Source organism: Artibeus jamaicensis, unplaced genomic scaffold (assembly GCF_021234435.1).
Source record: "Artibeus jamaicensis isolate MK-2021 breed Jamaican fruit bat unplaced genomic scaffold, CSHL_Jam_final contig_685, whole genome shotgun sequence".
Taxonomy (NCBI): domain Eukaryota; kingdom Metazoa; phylum Chordata; class Mammalia; order Chiroptera; family Phyllostomidae; genus Artibeus; species Artibeus jamaicensis.
Window position 1 is genome coordinate 2,758,772 of NW_026521924.1, and position 20,344 is coordinate 2,779,115.

The 20,344-nt window shown below is 33.9% G+C and overlaps 1 protein-coding gene across 1 annotated transcript in view; it reads right to left on the reverse strand.

The window, feature by feature from the left end:
- Window positions 1-20,344, reverse strand: part of MACROD2 (mono-ADP ribosylhydrolase 2) — a 2,162,759-nt gene that overhangs the window by 2,088,793 nt on the left and 53,622 nt on the right. The window lies entirely within an intron of this gene.

A 20,344-nucleotide genomic window follows, 5' to 3' on the forward strand; every position in this document is an offset into this window, starting at 1 on the left:
AATACAAATATAGAATCACATAAAAAGCATTCATTAAATATAGGCAAGTTACATTGGTCAACAAAAAAATTCAATGTTTATTACCATTACTAAAATATCAATTTTAAAATAATATTATGTAGTACCGGTTTCACAGGGAAATAAGAAAAAGATAGGCAAATACTAAAACAAAATAAATTCTTATATGAATGAGCTTAATTCTACTTTGTTAGAGGTACCTAGAAGACACTCTTGAAAAGAATAATTACTCAGAACAAATACATGCAGCTTCAGTTCACTGCTACTTCTAATTAACAAGCTGTCTGTCAGAATGAATTGGATTAATAATATTTGAATGTGTGAAACTACTCATTTCTTACCAAATTGTATTAACCTTTCACTCAGAAGCCACTGATAAATTTAAAAGAGAAATAGCTCTGTCCTGCACACAACAGCTGCAAGGTGGTATAATTAAAACAAGCCAAACATTACATTCTAAAACATGGCATATTTTTAAATGTTTTAGAGAAATACTCAAACTTGAATTTTCATTTATTTTTAACAAATAGTAATATAATGTTAAGACATATTAAAGAAAGCTATATAAAACTAATATTTTAAAATATATTAAAAAGATATGCTTAAAAAGCTTTTTAATATAACTTTTAAACTGACTATAAATGCCAACTTTTTAAAGTATCTATGAACTGTGCAAATCTTGCCATAGGAAAGATAATGCTATTAATTAACTATCACACTCAGGTGAACATGAAATTTTGAGGAATCTCAGTGACTAGAGGTGACAGGTCACCAGTCACTTAAATTGTCTTTGGGCCCACATAGCCAAAGAAAAGTTGTTTTTAATCAAATATCGATATATTTGTTATTATTATCATTATTAAGTATTCCCTATTGGTGAAAGAGACTGGATTTTTTGTGCTCTTACCAAGCTGCCAGTGACTGGCTCAATGACAAAGACCTGGAACCAGAAGACCTTGAATTCGTGAATTCGGCCCTGGCTGGTGTAGCTCAGTGGATTGAGCATGGGCCTGTGAAGCAAAGGGTTTCCAGTTCGATTCCCAGTCAGGGCATATGCCTGGGTTGCAGACCAGGTCCCCAGTAGGGGACACATGAGAGGAAACCACACATTAATATTTCTCTTCCACTCTTTCTCCTTCCCTTCCTCTCTCTCTAAATATAAATAAATAAATAAATAAATAAATAAATAAATTTTAAAGACCTTGAATTCAAAATCCAACCAGATTCTACTCTTACTACTTTTATCAAAGTAAGTATAAAGTCCTGTTTCCCAATTAAAGATTGTTGGATGACAACAAATATTTGGTGCTTTTGTCAAAAAAATTCTGGGTATTTGGACCATTTGAATCTAGAAATTATGAAGACTTCTCACTGATGAAGAGCTTCAGAACTCTACCATTCATTAAATTTATAAGTATGTCACAAACAAAACAAAACGTTAAAGCTCTCAACTTGGGAGGAAGAATTAAGGATTCTTAAGCCATTCTCCAGTTGCATTTATTTATTTTGTTTGTTTTAAAGAGAGATAGGAAGAGGAGAGAGAGAGGGAGAGAAACACTCATTTGTTGTTCCACTTCTTTATGCACTCATTGGTTGATTCTGACATGTGCTCTGACCAGGGATTGAACCTGCAGCCTGGGCATATCAGGATGACTCTCCTGGCCTCTGAGCTACCTGGCAACTGAGCTACCTGGCCAGGGCCTCTAGTCATATTTAGTTCTGAAAAATGTTTCATTTTTTCCTGAAACGTTATGTATATAATATTGCATTTGGAGTAATGTGACTTTTAAACATATGTGACAATAAATCATATATATTTCTTTCTCAAAAAGTTAAATATTGGTATTGCAAAGCATCAAAGATTAATCATTTTTACCACAATTCAGTTTTCTTAAAAGAAATCATAATTTCTCATTTGCAAATTTAAAAATGGGGTATTTTGAGATTAAATAAATGTTCAAGCAATTGAACATACTGTATTGAATAAATATACTACTTGGTGTGACAATCAGGTAAATTACAAAAAAAGGTCTTATTAGAATTATCAGCACTGACTTCTGGCCAAGCTGGAGGCATAGGTAGATATACGTTGCCTATGTGCACAAACAAAAGAAAAACAACAACAAATTTAAAAAACAATAACCAGAAATGCCAGAAACATCAAACTGTATGGGACAACCAAGGAGTTAAAGAAGAAACATTCATTCAGACTGGCAGGAAGTGGGGAGATGAGCAGCCAAGGCAGAGAAGAATCACAGCAAGGTAGCAGTTGGCAGAGCAGGCAATCCTGCATTTGTGTGCAGATAAACTGGAAGGAACAACTGGGGAACAAGACAGACCATACAACCCAGGGTTCCTGCACAGGGAAATAAAGCCTCAAAGCCTCCGGCTATAAAATTCTGTGGAAGTTGTGATGGTAGGAGAAACTGCCAGCCTCACAGGAGAGTTCATTGAAGAGACCCATAAGGTCCTAGAATGCACACAAACCCACTCACCTGGGAATCAGGACCAGAAGGGCCCAATCTGCTTGTGGGTAGCAGGGAAGTGACTGAAAGAGGGTGAGAGCCAAGCAAATGGTATTGTGCCCACTCTGACCCCTCCCCCACATACAGCATCACAATGCAGCAAACTGGGTCACCTCACCCTGGCCAAATGCTAAAGATCCACCCCTTACAACATAACAGGTACACCAAGACAAAGAAATATGGCCCAGATGAAAGAAAAGAACAAAACTCCAAAAATAGAACTAACAATGAAGAGACAGCCAACCTATCAGATGCAGAGTTCAAAACACTGGTAACCAGGATTCTCACAGAAATGGTTGAGTGTGGTCACAAAATAGAGAAAAAAGTGAAGACTATGAAAAGTGAAATAAAGAAAAATATACAGGGAACCAACCGTGAAAGGAAGGAAACCATAACTCAAATCAACAATTTGCCACAAAAAGAAGAAATAAATGTTCAACAAGAACAGAATGAAGAAACAAGAATTCAAAAAAAATAAGGAGAGGCTTAGGAACCTCTGAGACAACTTTAAACATTCCAACATCTGAATCATAGGGGTGCCAGAAGGAGAAGAGGAAGAGTAAGAAGTTGAAAACTATTTGAAAAAATAATGAAGGAGAACTTCCCCAATCTGGCAAAGGAAATTGACTTCCAGGAAATCCAGGAAGCTCAGAGAGTCCCAAACAACTTGGACCCAAGAAGGAACATACCAAGGCACATCATAATTACATTAGCCAAGATTAAAATGAAGGAGAGGACCCTAGAAGCAGCAAGAGATAAGGGGAGAGTCACCTACAAAGAAGTTCCCATCAGACTGTCAGCAGATTTCTCAAAAGAGACCTTACAAGCAAGAAGGGGCTGGAAAGAAGTATTCCAAGTCATGAAGGCAAGGACCTACATCCAAGCATACTCCACCCAGCAAAGCTATCATTTAGAATGGAAGGGCAGATAAAGGTGCTTCCAAGATAAGGTCAAGTTAAAGGGGTTCATCATCACCAAGCCCTTATTATATGAAATATTACAGGGACTTACCTAAGAAAAAGATAAAAAATATGAGCAATAAAAGACAACAAACTTATAACTATCAACAACTGATTCTAAAAAAAACAGAAACAAAAGCAAACTAAGCAAACAACTAGAACAGGAACAGCATCACAGAAATAGAGATTACATGGAGTGTTAACAGTGGGGGGGGTAGAATGGGTGAAAAGTACAAGGAATAAAAAACATAAATGGTAGCTACAAAGCAGACAGAGGGAGGTTAAGAACAGTATAGGAAATGGAGAAGCCCAAGACTTTATATGTACAACCCATGGACATGAACTAAGTGGGGAGAATACTGGTGGGAAGGGACATGCAAGACAGAGGGGAATAAAGCAGAGAAAAAAACATGGAACAATTATAACAGCATAATCAATATAATATATTTAAAAAGAAACAAATATTTTTATCTCTTATTTTAAAAATTCACATGACCACCTTTTTTCATCATAACCAGACTTATACTTACTGCCCAATTCCTTACATGATTCATCAAAAAGTCAGGAATGCACTCAAAAGCTACAACTTACAACATTAATAATTATTAGTAGTTCTTTGAATAAACCAAAACCAAATGGAATATTTATGACCACCGTTTCTATAAATACAACAATACAAAAACTGGAGGCCACTTCTTTTATTTGAATATCAATGCACTGCCTTCCTTTTCACACAACTGGGTTTCATCAACCCTGATCCCAAACTATATTTCCCATAACCTGGGTCTTCAATAATAAATAGGACAGAACATTGGCAACTGTCATTTCCTCCCAAGCATTCTATATGTACACAAAGCACCAATTCACATTTTGTATATCACCAGCTTTCTCCAACTGCAAGTTGAAATATCTATCAGTATATATACATGATAAAAATTGTTCTTCCAGATCGTATACTGTTGATATTATTTTTTAAAAATAGATAGACAATGAAGTGGTAAAAACAGATTTTATTCAAAAATGACTACAATAGGGGGAAAGAGGCCTCAGTATAGAACTGGGCTCAGTAAGAAATACAGCAAGAATAAGTGGGGATTTATAGCCAAGGAAAAAAATAGGGATCAATGGAAGGAAAATTACTAAGAGGAAACACTGGGGACAGAGAGAAATTGTGGTTAAACAAACAGTATTCTTGCTGCAGGCAGGCCAGGGTGATCAGATATAACCAGAGGGATGAAGGAGGGTATGGAATTTCATCCGATACTGAGTGATTAGAAATCAAGGGTGGGGATTCTCTCTAAGCTGATTCGGAAGAATTCTTGCTAAAACTAGACTATGCAGGTCTGGCAAGGATGGGACCAACTCCAGAAAAGGGTTTAGTGGAATCTCACTAAAGTTTAGTTAAGAAGAGAATCTTTGTCAATCTGTCCTCTCATTCAAGGAAAGAAGAGGCATTTTTCTTTCCTTTGATCAATGTAAGTCCATTTCTCATTATGTTGCCCTTTGTTCATTAAGGACCAACTAAACCAACAATTGAGACTTGGTATAGTAGAGGATATGGATAGGAAGTGTGAGCAATCAGACATTTAGGGAGGAGAATGTCTATAAAAAAAGACTAGAATAAAAATAAGCATAGATTAGAAAAATAAAAATAAAGATTAATGGATGGAACTGACTATAAACTCAGTTTATGAGTCCAGAGGGCCAACAGTTAAGAAGATTTCTTTATGTTGGGGTAGAAGCATCTTTCACATTTTGAAGGCCCTTGGTGATGGCATCAGATGTGTTAGAGAATTTTCTGAAGGGCCCACACAATGGCAGGCATAAGACTGACCATATATGATCCATTGTGGTGATTTTTTTGAAGTTTATATCAGGTCATCCAGTTTCAGCTTGCAGGGCTTCAGAAAAAGGCAGTTTTACTTCTCAGTGACGCCAAATAAGGAGAGAAGAAAAAATTCAAAACATTTTTAAGAGTTGTAGCCAAATACTAAAGGAAACTAGAATTGACAAAATGTTCAAGACAATAAATAGAACTGGAATTTAATAACATACAGGGGTACACTATAGTTTTCCACAGAAACATAAAATGTTTCTCTAGCATCACCCTCCTTTTTTAGTCTTGTTTACAGAGTAAATCTGGTGTCATTAGAGTTGGCCTAATTATTTATGTAAGTGCAGCAAGAATGGTAATTGACCACTTAGGGCTTTTGAGTTTGCTTTCCTGCAACTTTTAATAAAGAACCTCAGACAAGACTTTTTAAAACTTCTCACTAGAAAACCAAGCAAAGAACTCACCACTAGATTGAGCCTGCAATACCCATATATTTGGGTGAATTCTTCTACTCAAGTTTCCCAAAATACCCTTAAAGTTTCTGGGTTTGCCAGAAAGTGAACGTCCATACTCATCGGTAAGGCCAAGAACCCAAGTATAAGACTGTTTCTTTTTTTTTCCAAAAGGGCTTTGTAAGCATTAGCTCTATAAAGTCAACCTTAGTTCCTTAACTGTCTGATAATATCTGATTCTATATATCATTCTCAAATATAACCTCTCAGTGAAAGCCTTGGTTATACAACCAATTTTTTCAATTATGTCCCATTACAAGATTCTTATTGAACTTTACAAATAATTTGGTCACCACGAAAACAAGAATACTCAAAAGTTTCTGAATTCTCAAGAGATCAGTAGGGAAAAAAATTTATTTCTATTTACTAAAGTACAAATCTCCTAAACTGTCATGAGTTAAAGACAGCTTGGGAAAAGAGAAATGGGATTCCTTAAATAAATCATTAAATAACCAGCAATCTCCCAAAATAATAACCATAAAAATCATAATCACTCCTAAGTAGTTCATTCAGTTTCATGTAATTAACTCTTTTTGTCCTAGCACTATTTAATGTATTAAAATGACAAGACAAAAAAACCACATATTTTTCTTACTCCATTAAACCAACAATTATATTAAGCAATCTGTAGGTACCCCAGAGTACCTGTCAGGGTCCTGTCCATGGATCTCTGAAATAGTCACTTTTTTTGCTGAAGACAAACTACTCTTTTCTGTAGCTGATTTCCACAGCTTTCAGGGAAAAATCAGAGTGTAACAAAAACTACCCATGGATGACAAAAGACATAAAATAGCCATGGTTAAAGATCTGAGGGCAGTTCATTATAAAAATGAAGCAATCGATGAGGAATTTGATTATTCCTGTGACATACAATGCTTAAACAACTAGAATTATAATAGGTAAGATTACACCAGGACATATCATGGACAAAAAAGGCTCTGGCAAATTTCTATTAGCTTCATATAATTTTTGAAATATCAATATTAATAATATGTAGCCATACAAATACAACCTAGGGAAGGTTAAACATCACTTCTTATTTGACAATGTTTCCCATGCAATTTAACATATCAACTAAACAAAATTATTTTTAATATTACTTTTTTATAAAGTGATACAATTGAGTTTTGAGATTTTCCAGGAGTGCTCTGGGAAATATCAATTTCAGTTTTAAATCAAGATTTCATTTAAGATTTGATTTGAGGAAGTTGTCAAAAAAATGTTAATGGGTTTGAACACCTGATTAAATAGGATTATAGATTACTGTAAAATAATACTTTGGTTCTCCTAAACAGATATAATAGAGACAACATAAAACACAGAAAATTACTTTGACAAAATGTAGGCTTTTTTGGGCCTATTATTTTAAATCTTTTACAATCTCTTACTAAGAACAGACCTAAGATGTGGTGTATATATACTTTGAAGTATCTATCAGCCATAAAAAAAGAAAGAAATCTTACAATTTGCAACAACATGGATGGACATAGAAGGTATTATGGTAAGTAAAATGAATCACAGAAAGACAAATACCATATTATTTTACTTATAAGTGGAATCTAAAAATCAAAATAAATGAACAAACAAAACTAAAACTCATAGAGGAAAAATTATGGTGGCCAGATAAGAGGAGGTTTGGAGAAAATGGGTGAAAAAAATTAAGAAGAACAAATTGCCAGTTACAAAAATAGTTATGGGGGATATAGAATATAGCATAGGATATATAGTCAATATTATTATAATAACTATGCATGTTATCAGATGGACACTAGACTTATCAAGGAGATAACTTACAAATGTCTAATCAGTATGTTGTACACCTGAAACCGATATACTAGTACATGTGAACTGTAATTGAAAATAAATTTTTAAAAATTAAAAAAAGAACAGAACAATAACCCAAAGAATCTTTATCATTATAACAGAGAAAACAAAAACCTAACTCTAATTTTGCATCAGCACCTCATTGGGTTCATTTAAAAAAAACTTAATAAATAAATCCATTCAATTTTAACCAACTTGATCACATAAAAAATTCTCTTCTTCACACCTTCGATAACTCTCTCTATCCATTCAGGTTTTATCCTATTATTTTCCTCTTTCCTATACTGGAATAATCAGTGATCTTTTTTTCCCCTTGATTTAGGACAAAAAGACTCTTTACCTTAACACAACAAGCAAAATCCTTCATTCATCACAAACTTGGCACACAAAGTTGCTTCTCTTCACATTTATTACCTTTAGTAGTTTCATATATATTAATTATAATTTTTAACCATCAGTACCCTTTGTTTTATAGTAGCAATTTTTAACCTTTTCATCTCACAACACACATTAACTAATTACTAAATATCTGCAGCACACCAAAAAATATACTTTTTACAATCTTACAAAAATATAAGTATAATTTTGTGCATAAAAGACCTAAATATAAGTTCTGAGACCATAAAAGTACTAGAGGAAAGCATAGGCAGTAAAATTTCAGATATACCACATAGCAATATTTTTGCCAATATATCTCCTAGGGCAAGGAAAACAAAGGAAAAAATAAACAAATGGGACTCCATCAAATTAAAAAGCTTCTCCACAGCTAAAGAAAACATCATTAAAATGAAAAGGGAACTGACCATATGGTAGAACATATTTGCCAGTGATATAATGGACAAGGGTTTGATCTCCAAAATATATAAAGAACTCATATGACACATCACCAGGAAGACAAATAATCCAATTTTTAAAAAATGGACAAAGAACCCGAAGAGACACTTCTCCAAGGAGGACATACATAGGGCCCAGAGACACATGAAAAGATGCTCAACATCACTAGCCATCAGAGAGATGCAAATTAAAACCACAATGAGATATCACCTCACACCTGTCAGAATGACCATTATTAATAAATCAACAAACAAGAAGTGCTGGCAAGGTTGTGGAGAAAAGTAACCCTAGTACATTGTTGGTGGGAATGCAGACTGGTACAGCCATTGTGGAAAACAGTATGGAATTTCCTCAGAAAACTAAAAATGGAACTGCCTTTTGACTCAGTGATTCCACTGCTGGAAATATACCCTAAGAATCCTGAAAAACCAATTCAAAAGAACCTATGCATCCCTATGTTCATAGCAGCGCTATTTACAATAGCCAAGTGTTAGAAACAGCCTAAGTGCCCATCAGTAAATGAGTGGATCAAAAAACTGTGGCACATTAATACAACAGAATACTATGCAGCAAAAAGAAAGAAGGAACTCCTACCCTTCAAAACACATCAATGGAACTGAATAATACTATGGTAAATGAAATAAGCCAGGCAGTGAAAGACTCACCTATGATCTCACCTATAAGAGGAACCTAATGAACAAAAATAAACTAACAACACAATAGAATGAGAGGCATAGAAACACAGAACAGACTGACAGTGACCAGAAGAGTGGGGAGAGGGGGCTAATGGTACAAAGAAAAGGAAGGGACTGTTCAAATAACTTGTATGAATGACCCACAGACATGTACAACAGTGTGGGGACTAACTGTGGAGATAGAGTACAGGCTGGGCAAAGAAGGACAAAGGGGGAAAATTGAAACATCTGTAACAGAATAACAATAAAACATTTTTAAAGACATAGATATAATTTTGATTCATTCACACCAGAAAGCTACTGTGACAGCTGTTGTCATTTTTTTAATTTGACAATTTAAGAGAAAAAAGGTCAGTGCCCCTGACTAAATAGTCAGATATTGCATGTTTTAAAAATTCTTGCAGCACATCAAGATCTTAATCTTAGAATCTTAAGATTATAAATCTGTCCCTATTGTGCTTCAATTAACTGTCACCCAGCACACTGCCTCAGGAGTCCTACTCAACAATCCCCAATCAATCAGGAGTGAAGAGAAAGGCTTCTGAGACCAGATATTGAAGATGATCAGATAGCCAGGGTAAAGACACTCTCTGTAAATTGACTTAGCAGAATTCTTGCTAAAACTGGGCTATGCAGGTCTCACAAAGAAAAGACTTAGAGAAATCTGCCTACATTTTTTAAAAAGAATCTTTGTTAATATTATGTGACATTCAAAAGTTTAAAAAAGTAATACTTCCTTTCACTTCCTACCCTGAGGATAACATGTTATTAACTTTGCATTGGTTTTATAATTGCTTGTAATAGTCTGACATGTCGGAAAAATTGTGAAAATACATGAGGGAAAAAAGATTAGTGAGTATCCTGTCTAGTTTATGCATCAATGTGACCTCTACCTTTCTTTGTCTACATGATATTTCATATTTCTGTAAATTGTAGAAAACAAATAACTTTGAAAATGATTCTTATCCAGAGAAATGCAAATAAATTATGTTCTCCTGAATGGAGCTGATGTTGTCCTGTGGACAATTTGCAGTTATTTGTATATTTCATTTCAGAGTTCCTTACTGCCTATAAATGTGTGTTTTTTTAATTCAACCAGAGTTAAATAAAATTGTTGATAAATTTTCATTTTACATTTGTCTGAGTCATAATCTCATCTTTGTAAAAAACATGTCTTCTAACAGACATTTTTTAGTTCTGGTTTATTTATTTAACTAAGACTTGTATAACATTTATTATGTTTCAGGTGATGTTCTAATTAATGCAGTGGTATCAAACTCATTTTTACAGGGGGCCACATCAGCCTCATGGTTGTTTTCAAAGGGCCGAATGTAATTTCAACTCCTTAACAGTTAAGAAGTAGTTACATTTATACAGTCCTAAAATTATTTCAGCCCTTTGAAAGCAACCATGAAGCTGATGTGGCCCCTGGTGAAAATGAGTTTGACACCCCTGTTTTAATGTTTGCGAATGTTTGCTCCTGTAATCCTCATAACAAATCTGTCTACTACATATTACTGATATTCCTTCTGTGTAGGGAAGAAAGCTGAGGCCTACAGAAATAAGGTGATTTGACAAAGTACACAGTGATGGTAAGTATAAGCCTGGGATTTGAACCCAGGCAGCCCATGCTCTTAATCAACAAGCTACACAGGGTCTCATTTACCTATTTTTATTTCAAACAGTCCAACTCTAAATGAGGTGTCTGTTGTTTAGGTCCTACCTTTCCCTTTAGTTGCAAAATAGAGCAATGTCAAGCCCCCACCCCCAATAAAAATCATTATTTGGTTTTGCCTTGAAAACAAAATTAATTGGTTCACCAGAGTGGTTACCATACTTTGAAAATATTGCAAAGGCCCCAGTAGTTTTCTGCTACATGTATTTGACAAAGTTTTATAACATCATATACCAGAGATTAAAGGACTACCCAGTAAAATCAAATCTGCAGATATTAGTTATGTATCTTCTATTTTCATTTTATCTTTTTTATGCAAAATCTTCAAACTTACAGATGCTTGTATCCCAATACATCTTCTATTTATACTGGAACTCTTTATTATTTACATTTATTCTGAGTTCTGGCATTTAAGTTACTATTGTTACTATTTCACCTCTTTTTTAGGCATAGATAAACCAGTTTGGAGATACTGATCCATTTTATGAGGTAGAAATACAATACAATACTATAGTAACAGCAACAAAAATTTAATCAAACATACATTAACACTCTAATAACATGAAGACACATAAGGAGAAACAAACTTTATTAACTGAATTTTATATAAGATACACTGACCAACATCCTCCCTGTTGTGAAAGCATAACTTTTAAGGCTATAATAATTATTGATAATAAAATAGAATTTTCACAAAAATAATAAGTATTTAATTTTATCCCAGGATTCTTTAAACATTGTGGTAATAATTAATTAATATCATTACTAATCTTGGCTTATCTCTATTCACCAGATCTCTCCATTTAATTTATCATCATTAATATGATTTAGTTATTAACAGCTGAATTGCACTTAGTACTGTACCAGATTTACACAATTTAAACACACAGCTGCTGCCCCTAAATATTAACAGGAAAAAATCAATGACCTATTTAATCAACAAGTACAATTGGAAGGGAACCTAACAGAAGCATAGATCTCCAAGGAAGCTCTTAAAATATTCTTAACTTAAACTAGACTATGAAAATGAAGGCAGGAAAAGGCATATGTAGCAAAAATCCTCAAGAGAAATATTTAACAGAGTGTGAGGGTTCTCACTGGAGGAGGAAGGAAAGGAAATTGCTGAGGTTGACTTTCTGCTTGTGATTTGGTGGCTATGAGAGGCAATGCAGTGGAAGAGCCAGTTTAGTAAGAAAGGTAAGTAAGTCTTAAGTACCTTAAGTTTACACATCCTGCAGAATATTTAAGTAAAGGTGCTATATGTACAGGTCTTGGTGCTAAAAAAAAAAAAGAAAGAAAGAAAAAGGTTTTCAGGCTAGAAATGTGGATTTGAAAGATATCATCATGGGTAAGGGCCCTGGCTGAGAACGTCATGGGTTGAAATGAAAATCAGCCAAAACAGAATACTGGAGAACACTAACCTTTGTAGGTAAGACAAAGGGAAAGAATGTGAAAAAGACACAATGAACAAATACAGAGACAGGAGAGAAATCAGCAGAATCCTATGGAGGAGAAAGTTTAATAAACAAGTTACCAGGACCTTCAAATGTCACAGAAAAGTAATAGAGGACTACAAACATCTCATTAGATATAACAATTATGTCATCACTGGTGACCTTAGCAATTACAATTTCAATAAAACCAAAATATGGATGCGCCTACAACTGAGCTTAGACCATAATGCCCCATGAGATGGTAAAGAAATAAGATAGAATCTCTGTCCCTGAATGAACACATGGAGTAAAACTTCCATCTGACTTGAAAATTCTGCTGTAAAGAAAAAAATAAAATTCAATTTTCATTAATCCATGAAATCATTGATAGGTCTCTTTGTTACAACAGTCCAACCTTTCCTTAACTTACTGATCAAATAGATATACCATAATCTGTCTAACCAATCCCTTTGTGAAAGCATTTACATCATTTCCCATTTTTGTTAAAAATAGTATCTGAAGACCTTTATTTACTTATTAATATTTGAACTCATCCCCGATTATTTCTGTTTTCAACAGAAATTCTGTTTCTCTTGAAACAGAATTACCAAGCCACACACAGGGTTTTGATGAAGACTGCAAGATCACCCTGCTTTTTTTGCCTAGGGGTGTGGGGGAAACACAAATGCACATGGCTTTAGACTGTGAGAGAAGAGAAAGGAAGTGTTCATATTCTGGGTGACTTTTAAAAGGCTAAGGCAATTGAGGGAACACAATGTGTACCTATATCAAATCGTCATGTCATACACTTTAAATATCTTACAGTTTTATTTGTCAATTATACCTCAAAAAATATTTTTTAAAAAGAAACGAAAAAAGATAAGGCCTAAAAAAAGCCATTGGATTAGAAGTTCCCTATTTACCCAAACATGGTTGAAAATTTTTGAAGTAAGATTTGCTGGATTCTGCATTGTCATTAACTCTTTCAGTTAGTTGTTCCAATTTCTCTAACTTTAGTTCAATTTTAACTCTCCTAACACATGTCCAAGTAGTTTTTACATATTACCAATTCTACTTTTAAAACATCCCAAATTTATTTTCTCCTCCTGACAGTCTCCACTTGATACTGCAACTGCCCTGGTATATTAAGTTAAAAATTAAAACAAATTAAATCAAAATATAGTGTCTCTTACCCTATCTTATCAACTTCATTTTCCACAACTACCCATCACTCTGCTCTCTAAACAAACCAGCCTCTTCAATGCTTCTATGTCTTTGCAAATGTTCTCAGTAACCCAAATACCACTCCCTTGCATCCCCTTGACAAACTCCTACTCACCTCTTAATAGCTAGTACAAATGTTAGATGTTTTGTGAATTCTTTTCTGTTGGGAACCTCCCTGCCTCATTTCAGGAACTGTGTCTGCCCCCCAAGGCTAAGTGGGCGACCTCTGGAATGCAGGCCACAGGAGACAAAGCTAGTCTCTGGCAGCAAGCACTGCTTCTGCTTCTTCCCCTGCCCCCAAAGCATGGTCAATGTCCATGGTGGGTATGAGTCCTCGGAGAGGGACAACCTAGGCTAGACATAATCACTTGGGAGGCCATCATGGAAGGATTCATGGGTCTGCGACAAAGAGAGAGCAATGGACCCTCATATTTGAGTCTTTACAGATTCCTACCACAATGACTGACACACTGAAGATACTCAAACACTTACTAGAATAAAGAAAGGAAAACTGAAACATAAATAAAAGAAAACAAACCTAATACAAACAATATTTTTAAAAGCAAGGCTAATGACTTTAAATATCATAGAGAACGATACCAAAAACCTTGTTAAACTGATATAAATTGCTAAGCAAAAATGCTAATAACTTAGATATATTTTAATTTTCTGCCTCACAAATCACTGATTTCCAAAACTTTTACTTTTTCACTATTTAATTTTCAAGGTAGTTTCATGAAGTATGTTCTGTAGAACAAGGCAAATCTCTGGGAATAGGACTGAAGCCATCTTTTTTAGCAAGATTTAAGGTGATTCTTAAGTACATTAGATGACGGATACTTTAACTGATTATTTTATATATAAAATCACTGACAGTTTTTTAAAAGAAATTTTAATCTTTACCCAATGATGTTTTATGGATTTTAGAGAGAAAGGGGGGGTGGGGGAGAAGAGAGAGAGAAACATCAATGTGAGAGTGAAACATTGATTAATTGCCTCCCATATGCACCCTGACTAGGGACTGAATCCTCAACCTAGATATGTGCCCTGACCAGGAGTCAAACTGGCAACCTTTTGGTTATAGGACAATGCTACAATCAACTGAGCATCAAGCCAAGACACTGACATGATTTTTAAAATAATACTGGAAACCAAACAGACTTTCTAAAACTACATGTAACATTCATACAAAGTAAAAGCTATTAACTTACTGACTCACAATGTGTTCTCCGTGTTGTCACAAACCTGGAAGAATATGTAACTCCTAGCTATGCTTTACATGTTGGAATGATAAATTCCATAACTATACACATGATCACTACTTTTGAGGTTATATATTTTCAGACTTTAAGGAAAATTATGAAATCTGCAATTCTAGATTATAAGGAAAATAAACACTGTAAAACTCTGGACCAGAACTCCCTCAACCTTTTCCTCCACTACTGATGTGTAAAATCATATTCACATTTGCAAATCACCAACCTCTACTAGAAGCATCAGCCCTAAAGGAGAAAACACATACAACAAAAATCAAACTTAAAAAAACACATGACTTTTTAGGTTATCTTGACAAAATACATTAGAGATTACTTTTGTATCTTTTCACGTCTTTAAATGCATTTAAAATTTTTTTTAAGTTAGGTCATTTTCTAAAAATGGCAAACAGGGGGCTTTAACTGAGCAACCTTTACCAGATTTTTGGGGGTTCTTTGTTTTTTACATACTCACCCACCTTAAAACAAGTTTATATATTTAGTCCCAATTGGGGTAATATATTTAGTGGAAAGTATTCAATAATTAGAAATCAAAAAAGAAAACAATAAAATATTTTAAAAGTGACTCTGAAAATAATTTATTACATTTCAATATGCTTTGATTACTTTTGGTTCTCCATTTCAATGTTTTTAATCCTTTCAAAGTAAAGTAGTTGAATTTGACATTTTATTTTATTTTGTAGGGGTAGAGAGGTGGGAAAAATGGTGGTGGGAAAATGGAGACAACTCTACTTGAACAACAATACATGCAATTTTTCAAAAGAACTTGAAAAACCTAACAACTCAAATAACTAATAAAAATTAAAAAGAATTTCTCAGCAACAGACTTTACATCCAACTTCTTTCAGTAGATTCTTCAAAACATGAAATAAATAGTGTATCTGCAAGCAAAAATATTAGAAGTATCAAGAAGAAAAAATTTTAAATGTAACATTTTTCAGTGTGAGAATGCTGACAATATTCATACTTCCATGGTGTATATAAATATATAAGTAATGAGATAAAACACACAATGTGAGAGCTTTAAAGTAACATGCATGTAAAATATATAATTTCCTATCTTTCTTTTAATAGTATTTTATTTATTTATAAGAATTGCCAAATGATAGTAATATTCTCGTGGCTATATTATTAAAATACCAGGCACCTAAATACAAATATAAATCTTAGATAGTTAAAACTCTGTCAACTAATCCAAATATTAGAATCAGTGAGATATGGGTTATTAAATTTTCAAAACAAAGACTGTATGCAATGAATTCATTGTATACACCCCCTATACACACACCAAATCACTACTTAAAAAAGCCAGGATATAAATATGTGACAATATCTAAGAGGATAATACCATGGTTTAAGTGAGCAGGTAGTAGACACTGAAACTACTCAAAGAAAAATATGCAGATTCTCCTTCTAGTACATGATGATTACAATTCCCTCCATCCTCCATCTAAGTCTCAAGTATTACCATCATGCATGTCCTCTGGAACTCCTCCTCTTTGTTTTTTTAATACTCACCCACCTTAAAACAAGTTTATATATTTAGTCCCAATTGGGGCGATATATTTAGTGGAAAGTATTCAATAATTAGAAATCAAAAAGAAAATACAATAAAATATTTTTAAAAGTGACTTTGAAAATAATTTATTACATTTCAAATGAGAGATTGGAAATCTCAACTACATCCTTAGCCTAGTCATTGAATGTTTCCTTGACTTTCTGGACATCACTGAAACTTAGCTGTCCTCTAAAAACAGCAATTCATTTCAGATGAAGTCTGTTTGTTTGTTTGAATTCTAACCACATATTTCCTCCTAACTTCTATATTGGTTACCCCATTTGGATTAATGGCTCCCGAACTGATTATCTACAGCCCATATGTCCTGAGATCTAGACTTCAGCAACAAATCCTTCTACTTCTAAAATATATCTCATATCCACCTACTTCTCTCCATTTTCCTTGCTTCTACCTGGCCTAGGTCATTATAAACCACTCACATGAACTAATTAGTCCCATTTTCATTTGTTATCATCTCCACCTCCCACAATATTCTCTTAGGAAAATGAGAGTAATCTTTTTAAAAATGAATGTTTACTCCACTGTTGAAAACACTTCGATGGCTTCATGACAGAAATTACTAATCATTCCTGAATATCTGTTATCCATTTCTTCTGTTTAGTATAACCCACACATATACACAAGTTTTGTCAGGGTATGAGGCCAAACAGGTAGGGACTGTACTTTCAAACCTCCAGGTTACCAATGTTGACTATATGATTAAGTAATAACTAATGAAATCAAAGTAGAAGCTACACTTTAAAAAGAAATTGCCAGCTCTTCAGTCCCTCTTTCCAAAGTCAGAGACATGAACATGCAGATGGTAATATGGCTTGGACCACACAGATAAGAGTAACACTTTATCAGATGCATAAAGACCAAAACACAAAGAACAAGGGTTCTTAGACAACACTGTGGAACTGCTATTGCCTCTGAACAAAGTTGCTACATCAGAGAGAAAATTCTATTTTGCTTGAGGCCCTGTAAGTGGAGATCTTTTGTTACAGCAATTGAATGTATACTTTCTTACTGTACTTGAAATAAAGTGTAAGCTCCTTACCATAGCACATAAGGTCCTATACAATTCTACCTCAGTCACCTTCTTCAGCCCAGTAACTTTGCTCCAACACAACTGAAACCCTGCCTTACATGCTCTTCCCATAGATTTTCATATGAATGGAACTTTTTTTTATTCATTCACTCAAACATCACCTCCTTAGAAAACCTTCACTATCCTAAAATGGTCCCCTCTCCTCATTCAGCATCTTACCCATTTTATCTTCTTCACAGCACTTACCAGTTTGAAATTCTTTATTGATCTATTTGTCCCAGGTAAAACACAAGTGCTTTGAAAGTAGAAACTTTATTTTATTTGTTCATGACTATGTATGTCATAAATACTTACTACAATGTCTGACAGAAGGTAAAAAGTAATGCTGAATAAAATTTTTTCAAAAGACAAAACTTTTTATTTTATCAGGGCACTGGCTACCCTCAGCCTGGGCTGCTCTTAACCCAGACCTATGTACTTTCTTGTTTTCAAGTCTCAGCTTAATGTCATTGTTTCCCAAAGGCATTCTCTGACCAATCTCTCTAACATGGCATCGGTCCCAACTGCAGCCTCTCATTCTCTATCACTTCACCCTATTTATTTCCTTCATACTAGGCTCCAAAATATAAAGTTATCTTATTCACTTATTTATTGACCATCTGATGCAAAGAATCTAAAGCCTCCTGAGATCAGGGGCCCCCATCTAACATGTTCATTAATATTCTTATTTACTCATGTTTAGCAGGTGTGCTTAACAAATTTTTGAGTACATAAATTAATGATTGTAAAAATGGTTATAAAACAGAAGGTAAGTCTCAATGATTAACTCTTGAGATTAAACAAAATGCCAAAAAATAATTAAACAAAATGTAATCTGAGCCATAAACTACATCATAAAAGACAGGCCAGAGAGAAAGAATGAAGGCAAAGTGAAATTGTTTTATTTATTTTTGATACTGATAACTAGAAAAATACAGATTCAAATATTCAGAAAATTTAAAGATAATTTTCAGACAAATTAAAAATTAAGTTTAATCTACACACACAAAGAAAACATTCTGTATAACAATAGCAATAAACCATAAAAATTTAAAAACATTTATGATTATGAATGCAACAAATAAAAATTCACTTGTAAAACACAAAGACCCTTAAAATTGGTGAAAATTCCATAAAAGGCAAATAAAAGAAAAAAAGATGTAACTGGCAAATGAAAATAAAAACAAATTCAGGCCCTGGCTGGCATAGCTCAGTGGATTGAGCGCAGGCCTGCAAACCACACGATCGTGGTTCGATTCCCAGTCAGGGCACATGCCTGGGTTGCAGGCCAGTTCCTAGCAGGGGACTCACGAGAGGCAACCACACACTGATGTTTCTCTCCTTCTCTCTTTCCCCTCCTCTCTAAAGATAAATAAATAAAATCTTAAAAAAAAAAAACAAATTCAGAATAGAATTCATGAAAAAATGCTTTCCTTTGTTTTGAATGTACCCAGTGATATAGAACAGGACTATGAAAGAGTTGGGATTGAATATAAGAACACAAAAGCAAATAACTGAAAGAGAATGCTATTTATTGAAATTTTCAATAGGTGATCAAATTGTGGCTAACTTGTATTGATTTTCTACCATTATTTTGATATTAATAGTATCTTTGCACTAAAGCAACATTTTTTATTTCCTATAATTTAAATGTTCTTATTGAAGTATAACATGCATCCAAAAAAGCATAGAAATCATACCATAAATTATACAACTCATTGAATTATTTCAAAAATCAGTTATACCCATGTAATCACCACATACATCAAGAAATAGAACATTAAGAAGTTAAGGTTCCATGAACCATCAAGAAGTTACCTTAATACCATTTCCAAATTACTATCCCTTCCTCCTCCACAAAAGTAACCACTACCCTGAGGTCAAATTCCTAGATTAGGCTTGGCCACTTTTAAATCTTATATATCTGTGGAACCAAACACAATATGTATTCTTTTATGCCTGGTGTCTTTCAATGGACATAATGATTCATGTAACTTCTTTGTTGTTACATAAAGGTACAATTTGTGCATTTTCATTGCTCTACTCATTACTGTATAATATTGATTATGCCATTTTCCTGTTGATGAAGATTGTTTCCAGGTTTTAACTAACACAAATAATGCTCCTTTGAATATGACTGTACTTGTCTTTTAGTAAACATCTGCCTAAATTCCTACTGAGATTGCTGAGCTATCTAGTACCTCTATACAGGGTATGGCAAAAGTCGGTCTACAGTTGTTGAGTACTTGAAACATGTTTATTCTTGTATTACTTATTATTGTATTATTTTCTATACAAACAACTGTCAACCTACTTTTGCCATACCTGGTATATCTGTGTAAACACAGCTTTAATAGATACTGCCAGAATTTTCAAGTGATTTTCCCAATTTACAGCAGCAGCGATTCACTTCTATCCACATTCTGACACTTGGTTATTATCAGTCTTTTTGTTGTAGCCATTCTAGTGAGTGTTGCAATAGTATCTCCTTATTGTTTTAATTAGTATTTCCCTGGCAAATGATAAGTTGAGCAGTTTTTCACACATTTATTAGCCACCAAAGTATCCCCTTTTTTGAAATGCCTATTCAAGTCTCTTCCCCATTTTTCCACTGGGTAGTATGTCTTTTTCACATTGACTAACAGAATTTCTCTACCCAATATGGATACAAAAGCCCTTTGTCATGTATAGGTATGACAAGTAAAATATCTTCTATTGTCCTTTGGTTTACTTTTTACTTTTATTGGTCTCTTGACAAAGGTTATTAACTTTGTCCAACTTAACTTGTCAGCTTATCTTAATTTGGATCTAGTTTATCAATCCTTTCCTTTATGTTATTAAGTTTTGTGTCCTATTTAAAATATTTTCCTACCATAAGATAATAAAAAT